The sequence below is a fragment of the Callorhinus ursinus genome, unplaced genomic scaffold (assembly GCF_003265705.2).
Source record: "Callorhinus ursinus isolate GAN/ISIS: 27379988/994484 unplaced genomic scaffold, GSC_fseal_2.0 scaffold2369, whole genome shotgun sequence".
NCBI lineage: Eukaryota > Metazoa > Chordata > Mammalia > Carnivora > Otariidae > Callorhinus > Callorhinus ursinus.
Genome location: NW_027399423.1, coordinates 1 through 7,859, shown reverse-complemented (window position 1 = coordinate 7,859; position 7,859 = coordinate 1). Strand labels below are relative to the sequence as shown.

Below are 7,859 nucleotides of genomic sequence, written 5' to 3'. Positions count from 1 at the left end.
ATCTGCCTTTTTCTGTACCTGTGCTTGGTTCCAGAAGTGCTGATGGCTGGGCCTGGTGTGGAGCCAGTGCTTCTCCATTCTGGGAACGCACTAAGTGGCCCCCATAGCTGAGAACCACTGAGTCTTGTGAGTCTTCCTGGCCGCTCCCTATGGTGTGCGGGAAGCACCTGGGCGGAGCAGGTGGGGAGTGCCGGTGTGCGTGGTCCCTCCACAGTGCCCCCCACAGGCCGCACGGTGGAGACAGAGACTTGGGACCCCTTTACCTTGTTCTGACTTCATAATGACGAAGAACAGTAGCAAGAAACCCGAAGTGCACCAGCAGACGCTTGGTGTTTTACTAAGCTTTATGCACCGCTGTATGATTTGAAAACCAAATTTATTTTTGAAGAGGTAGTTACATAGGCACTGCCTTATTTATTTAGTCAGGAAATTTTCCCACGGTAACCAAAACAAGCTACTTTAGAAATTATGACATGTCATTACTCAGGGGAAAAACAGCCAAAAAGATGAAAGTTCAGTTTTTCTTTAAACGTGGAAAGCTGAGACCGGTTTCACTAGCTCCAGCCTCCCCTCAGTGCTCGCTCACATGGAGACACCTCCCTGTCTTCCCCCCCCCGGCCCCCGCAGCTGCCTGCCACACCCCTGCGGCCCTGGGCCCCCTCCACTGCGGAGGGTCAGCTCAGGGGTGATTCAGCTGGAGCAGACCTGCTGATGCACCCCCAGTGTCCCAGGCACACTGCGGGTCACACAGCTTGCGTGGGGCTCAGAGTGCCTCCCAGACATGAAGCGTTCAGGGTGCTGTGCTCAAATCATTCCCATGCAGCCCAACTTCTCCCCATGCCTCTGCCTGCACCCCACCCAGGATGCTCTTGTTGGTTCACAACCAGCTGACAGTGGGCTCGTCAGGGCTGGGGTAAAGGGAACTTCCACTCTTAAACACTGTTGTATTACTATTAGACATTTTTACAGTAACTTTATTATTCCTATAATTAGTTTTTAAATTAACCTGAAAAGAATGAAAGAGGCTGAAGACAAAGAAGGATCTCAAAGCCTGTTTGATCCTGAACCATCACCTTCATAGCAGCTTGTGTGGGTCGACCTGGCACGTTTTGGGTGTGGTGTGGTGCCACAGGTGTTTGGGGGGGGGTAGTGCTCTTTCTCGACCTCCTCAGACTCTTGTCTTCTTTTGTGCCCTGTGAGGGTCTCACCCGGACCGCCCCCCACACGGGTGTGCAGGTCTCAGCCACCGCCCCCCCCTCCCCGCAGGTGAGCTGGTCTCACCCGGACCGCCCCCCACACGGGTGTCCAGGTCTCAGCCACCGCCCTCCGCCACCCCACCCCCCCAACCCCCGGCGCGTGTGTGCAGGTCTCGGCGGGACCCTTGAGGCCCAGGCTGCAGGGAGGTGCTGGGATTGCACTGCCTAGGGTAGAAAGGAGGGAGCTGTCCGTGGTATTTATCTAGAAACCAGTTTCCTGGGAGTATCAGGCCTTGATGTTCAAGCAGGAGCCAGAGCCCTGGAGTCCATAGCCAGGCCGAGTCTCAGGTCTCGCAGTAAAAGGTCTTTCCCCGTTCTGCTGCCTGATGACCTTGTGATGGCGAACCCCCATCACTGTGGAGTCCCAGCGTCACCCAGCTCTTCTCAGGATCACCGGCACGGCCTGTGAACACTGGGACTGGCCGCGGTGTGGCAGGTGGTTGAGGAACTGCGCAGCGTAGCCGGCTCATCACGGGGAGGCGGGCTTGGGGCACGTGGGGAGGCCCAGTTCCGCCATCTCTCCCGCTCTCCTCCTCGGTGTGCTTGGTCTGGAGTCTGCTGGTCAGGGGATGGGACTTCATTAGCACCACTGGTACACTCTGTAGATTGTGTTGACCACCAAACATGGAGACATCTGTTGTGGCCAAACTGCATGCGGCTTTGGGAATCGTGTATGTAGCACATATTTTTATTTGGTAATAGGAAATCTAGGAGAAACTGCTAAGAGGAAGAGCTAAGATTTAGATGATGTATAAATTGCCATCTTAGCATTCCATTATATGCTTTGAAACAGATGTGGGCCCCTGGTCACGGCCCTTTAAAGGAAAGGGGCCATGTTCCTTTTCATACAAAGAAAGGATTGAACACATTTTTTTCTGTATTATAGAACAGTCTAGAAATTCTCAAGAATTGCATGTGATTATATATTGAAAAAGGACTATTTCCCAGTCTTAAGCATAGGAAACTGAGACCACAGATGTTTCTCAAGGAAAATTTTATTAGAAGTTGTAAAAATACTGTATTACATGTTTACCTTGTTACCTGCCAAAAGTAAATATAAATTTTATTGAAAATACATGGAATTTTTCATCTTTAGGTTTTTATATAATTCATAACACTTTTTAAATCTTAGGTATTCACAATAGAGAGGGGTCTCATCAATTCCAAGATTACCAGAATCAAATAGAAACTGCCAATCTTATAATTGAATTTTTTCCTTGTTTAAAATTTCTTTCTACTTTGGAGATTGGACAGTGATTAAAAGTAGCAGCCCATTTAAATAACCTTAAAAAAAATCCCTAACACATAGTCTAAATCTGAAAATGAAGAAAATAGAGTTCATCATAATTTTTAAAGAGCTCTATTGATGCAATGTTTGCAAATCCCTAAGGCCCAAGGAAAATAATCTAAATGGTTCATTATTTAGCTTATTGAACTTTGCTGCAGTTAGGTTGACGGATGATGGCAATGCTTCCCAATCACCAAAGCACCGTTTTAAAAGCATTTTTTATTGAATAAAGTGCTTAGAATATTGCACCCTGGAGCTTTATTCAGGGAAATGGCTCAATTGATGTTTTCTGTTTGACCTCAGCTTTGACCTATCACAACATGTATGGTTAATAAGCAACATTATCATTTCAGAGATGTCACTGGTTTTGTCCATTCTGCATCAACACTCTGCTCTTATGATCCCTACGTGTTTATGGCTCTTGTGTTCTCTTCGTCTTTAGAAAGAATGTAATTTAAGTAGAATGTTCTTGTTTCTGAGTCCCTGGTATCACAGTTGCAATTCTTCACAACATAAGTGGCCTTCATTTTCATTTTCCTGAAAACAGAAAGGATCTCTTACCTTACCTACAGATGTGCACAAAGGAATGTTTTATACAAATAATGAAATTCTGGGGGAGTTAATGTTAAATCCTTAAAGGCTCTGTGAGGTACAGTCATTAAATACTTGCTGGGACGTGTCATCGGGGAACATCGGTGATACTTTAAGGTGTAGCAAGCGGTGGTAATATTCGAGTGTCAGTAACTCATCTTGTATTCACCACGTGGAGCCCACTGATGCCCTGTCCCTGTTTCTTATGATAAGTGATCAATATTTCATTTTCTCTGAGAGAGTAGAAAGTTTCACTTGCCTGTCGCTTTATCTCTACAGCCTGAGCATAGCAAACTGCAGCTTAGTAAACATTAGATGTTCCCTGGAAATTCCTAGACAGAATTAAGACCCATCCTCCTTCAGTTGTGGTGTGTCCCGTGCGAGACCCCGAATGTTGTGAGCCGTCAGAGCGGATGTGCGCTCCGTGGGCAGAGCCTTGGTGCTCACAGTCCCTAGCTCCAGGGATCAGGGCACACGGTGACACAAACCCTAAAGGCCTCTGGCCTCTTTGGGCCCAAAAAGACTGATTGGCCATGATTTTTAATGACCGCTTCCTTCTGAAAACTAGCTGTTTACTGGTAATATTCTTCTCCGCACTGTGGCAAGAACGTTCTGTGTTTACATGTTATTTTCAGATATAGATATCAGCTCCTCACTTGGACATTTATTTGCAAGAATCAGCTAAAATTTATGCCAAACCGCAAGTGGATTATTTAAGTGTGGAAGTCTATACCGTCCTTAATGGCCTTGCTTTGGGGTTTCCCAAAGCAAGCTGTCGTGCGTGGGGTGTGTCCCGTTGTATACTCGCTGTATTGTGCACACTCAGTGGCGTGGGGCTAACTGTGGTGTTGCATTAGTGCATGTGGGGGCGGGCCCCCGGCTGACGGATGCCTCCTCCCAGGAGCAGTGGACAATGTGTGCACAGCCGACCGTGACTGCTGATTGGAAGGATTTCCAGGTGATCAGACTGCATTTCATGTTCATAATCTGCCAAGTTATAACAATGATGGTAATACCACACTCAAGAATGAAGACAAGTCTGTGATCAGGTTATGATCTATCAAATGCCTGGTGAGACAGGCATCCCTGGCTTATACCTGGCAGGTATGTGTATGTCATTGCTAATATGATCAAAGAAAGTTCTCCCAAGCTTTTCAGTAATGGCACAGAAGCTTCTGAATAATGGAATTGTAGAGAAAGACTAATGTTAAGATCTTGCCTCATATTTTCTCTCCTACGGAAGGACCCTTGGGAACACCTTCCTATACTGGTTACTTAGCATGGAAAAGTGTGATGTGTACATAAGTTGCCTGTGACAAAGATTGTGTGTTACTAAGTGGCCTGTGGATGAGATTTAGCCCAGGCTCCCTCTTAAATATATTTTTCATATTCACATTTTAACTAATTTTACCTCTGTGTTATTGTCAGTAGTTACATTATTAGAAATTTCTAAAAGCTCAGTAGTCATGGAAATAGTCATTTTGAAATGTATTAAGCCTTTAAGTTTAGAGTTATCTTTACATTTCAGAGAATGATCTCTCAGCATTACATGTTGTTAGAACGTCAGGCAGCAGCTTCCGGAGGAACATGGCAGCACACAAGGAGGATTTGATAAACCACTTTCCCCACGTTTTATTCCAGTACTGACAAAACTGCCAAAACAGATCAAATCAAGCAGTAGCACTGGAAACTTCCTTACTAAAGAACCCATACCTGAGCACCAGGACAATTTCGTGTTCTGTGGGCTACGGATACAGGGCGAGGGGTGCTAGATGGCCCACCATCACAGAGAGCATCCCCCGGGAACAAGAAAAGACGTGCACCCCACCTCTACCCTCTGCCTGAGTTAGAGGGCCTCACTGATGGAGAAGGCAGGTGGCTGTGTGTTCCCTGCTCCTGAGATAATTCTGAGCCAAAGACCTGACCGTTTCTACCCATCCCTCAGCAGCTTTGTATGTATGTCCTGTTAGTACAGAGAAGACAACCAAAGAGAAGCCCTGGTCAGGAGAGGCCAGAGATCCAAAGCAACGTCCGTGCAAACACTGAACAACTCCCGCTCGCGCTCCAGCTCCCAGGGCACAGCCAGCAGCATGGTGGGGGGGCACGGCAGACGGAACTGCGTTTCCCTTGGAGGACATACCCGGGAGCACCTTGCAGACCAGACGAGAATGCTCCCCAATAAGAACAATAAGTGAACTCGCATCAACTAAAAAATTCAGAAGGATAAAACAAAACCAGAGGAAAGTAGGAGAAAGAAAAGGTAAGGAGAACAAAAAGTAATGATTGAGAAGGCAATAAATTCAGAAATTGTTGGCAAAAATCAAAACAAAACTAATACAAACCAGTGAGTGCAAACTAAGTGCAAAATTAACCCAACACAAAACTTTTCTGGAACAAGGAAGGATATTCCAAAGGTTTCTAAATCATTTCATGAAGCCAACTTAATTCTAAATTCTAAAATCTGATCAAGATAACATAAATATACACACAGTAAGAAAGAGATTTACAGATGAATCTTATGACCATAGAGACAGAAATCCTGTAGTACCCACAAACCTACAGTATGTTGAAAGATCATGACCCAATAGCATTTTTCCTAGGAATATGAGAATGATTCAGGACATACATTAGCATGGCTCTGTAGGAGTCAGAAATCACTTGATAATCTCACTTCCATTAGTGAGTGCCTTAAAAAAGGCATTTAAGTTAAAATTCAGTACCCATTCCTGGATCAAAACAAACAAACTAGGCCCCTCTCCACATCTAGTAATAGTCAATGCAAAATAGAGAGGTCCTTTCCTAGCATGATTCATGATACCAGTCTTAAATCAATACTCACCATCACACCAGATAAACTCTACAACCGTCCCAAGTGAAGAATAAAACAAGGATGTCTGCTAACTGCAGTACCATTTCATACTGTCCCGGATGTTCTATCCAGACAGTGTGTCAGAAAAAAATCATTATCGTTATTACAAGGAAATAAAATTACCGCTTAGACATGACGTGACTGTATATCTAGGCAACCGAAGAATCATCATTCAGGAGACCCCAATAAAAATACACAAACTCATACTTTCTTATATATCAACAACCACCTGCTGCATTGAAGATGATGGCCCATTCACAAAGCTACAACAATAAAAATATTTAATCATGAACTTAAGTAGAAATACGTCCTATGGGGAAAAAAAAACAGCTAATTTTAAAGCTGTTCTTCAAAGCACTGTTATTAATGCTTTACCTACATCAGTCTTCTAACAGATTCTGAAAGAGGTGTCCTCATTGATTGTTCAGGTAATTGTCAGCCCTGGCTCCCGTTCAGAAACACCTGAGGAGTTTTAAACCCTCCAATGTCTAGATTTCTTCCAAACCTACTGAAACTAAATCTGCAGAATGAAACATTCTTCACCAATTCCTTATATTATTCCTGATTGATCTGTTTTAAAAACAGTTAATTTCAGTAAATGTGAGGGTTGCGGTGTACGTTGCTTAATTAGTTAAGTAGGTACACATGTTCATATTAGACTGTTCTGCAAATCTACGTTTTACCAGCATGGAAGAACCTCCTGTGAAAAGCACTGTGCCAGGAGTCTGTAGTCTTGAGTCCTAGAAACCCCTCACCCCTGTTAGGCCTCCATTACCCATCAAAGGAGAGCAGGGCTGTATATTTATGCCTGTACCGGTGATGCCCCACCTCTCCCTCCCCCCAGCTCCCTCACAGTTACTGGAATACCCAAAGCAGTCTCGGGCCTTATATCTAATTGAATGTGATTGCAATTGCATACCTTCCCACATCCAGGCCCAAGTGGCTTCAGGTGAATTCAACCAAACATTTAAGGGGAAATAATACCAATTCTATAGAAACTCTTCCCAAATACAGTAGGGAAGAAACACTTGTCTGTGCTAAACTGACGCCAGTATCAGACAAAGGCATCATGAGAGAGCTACAAACCAAATCACTATGAGCATAGGTGCAGAAATCCCACAGAGTGGGGGCAGGTAAAGCCCAACAGGGGGTGAAAAAGATAACACATCCTGATTAAGTGGAGCTTACCCCAGGAATGGAAGGTTGGTTTGACAGTTGTAAATCGATCAATGTAATTTCCTGCAGACTATAGGGGGAAATCCATATGATCATTGCAGGAGCTTCATGGGGAAAAACACTCGGCAAAAATCCAGCGTCTGTTTCTGATAAAATCTCTCAGTAAACCAGGAGTAAAAGAGTTTGTGCAGCCTAATAAGGACATCTTTGAAAAATCCTGCTGTTAACATGATACTTCATAGGAAGCAATGAGTAAGTTCCTTCTAATGTTTGGAGCAGGCAGAGGAGGTGTCCTCTCTTTCCATGCAGAACTAGCCAGGGCACTAACACAAGAAAAGAGAAATAAAAGGCATACAAGCTGGAGAAGAAGAACTGTCTTTTTTGGTGGAGGATATGATTATCTTCATAGAAAATCCCAAAGGCTCTACTAAAAAAAAAAAAAAGTAATGTTTAAGAAGTGAATTTACCAAGATAGCACATCATAACGCCCATGTACAAAAATTACTTGTATTTTTATATACTAGCAGTGAGCAATTACAAATTGAGATTTTTTAATGTACCATATAAAATGCACCAAAAGCACATGAAATACTTAAGGATGGATCTAACCAAACATGCATAGGATCTGTGTGCTGTCAGCACCGAGACAGTGGAGAGTTGAAGAGGGCCTGTGTGTGAG

The 7,859-nt window shown here is 44.2% G+C and overlaps 1 long non-coding RNA gene across 1 annotated transcript; it reads right to left on the bottom strand.

Annotated features, from left to right (window-relative positions):
- Positions 1–359: 359 nt before the first annotated feature.
- LOC141372192 (uncharacterized) lies at positions 360–7,325 on the bottom strand. The gene is made up of 2 exons (XR_012377489.1): positions 7,193–7,325; positions 360–4,787 (listed from the first exon to the last, which is right to left on the bottom strand). It is a non-coding gene; the product is annotated as an uncharacterized lncRNA (long non-coding RNA).
- Between the last annotated feature and the right edge of the window lie 534 nt (positions 7,326–7,859).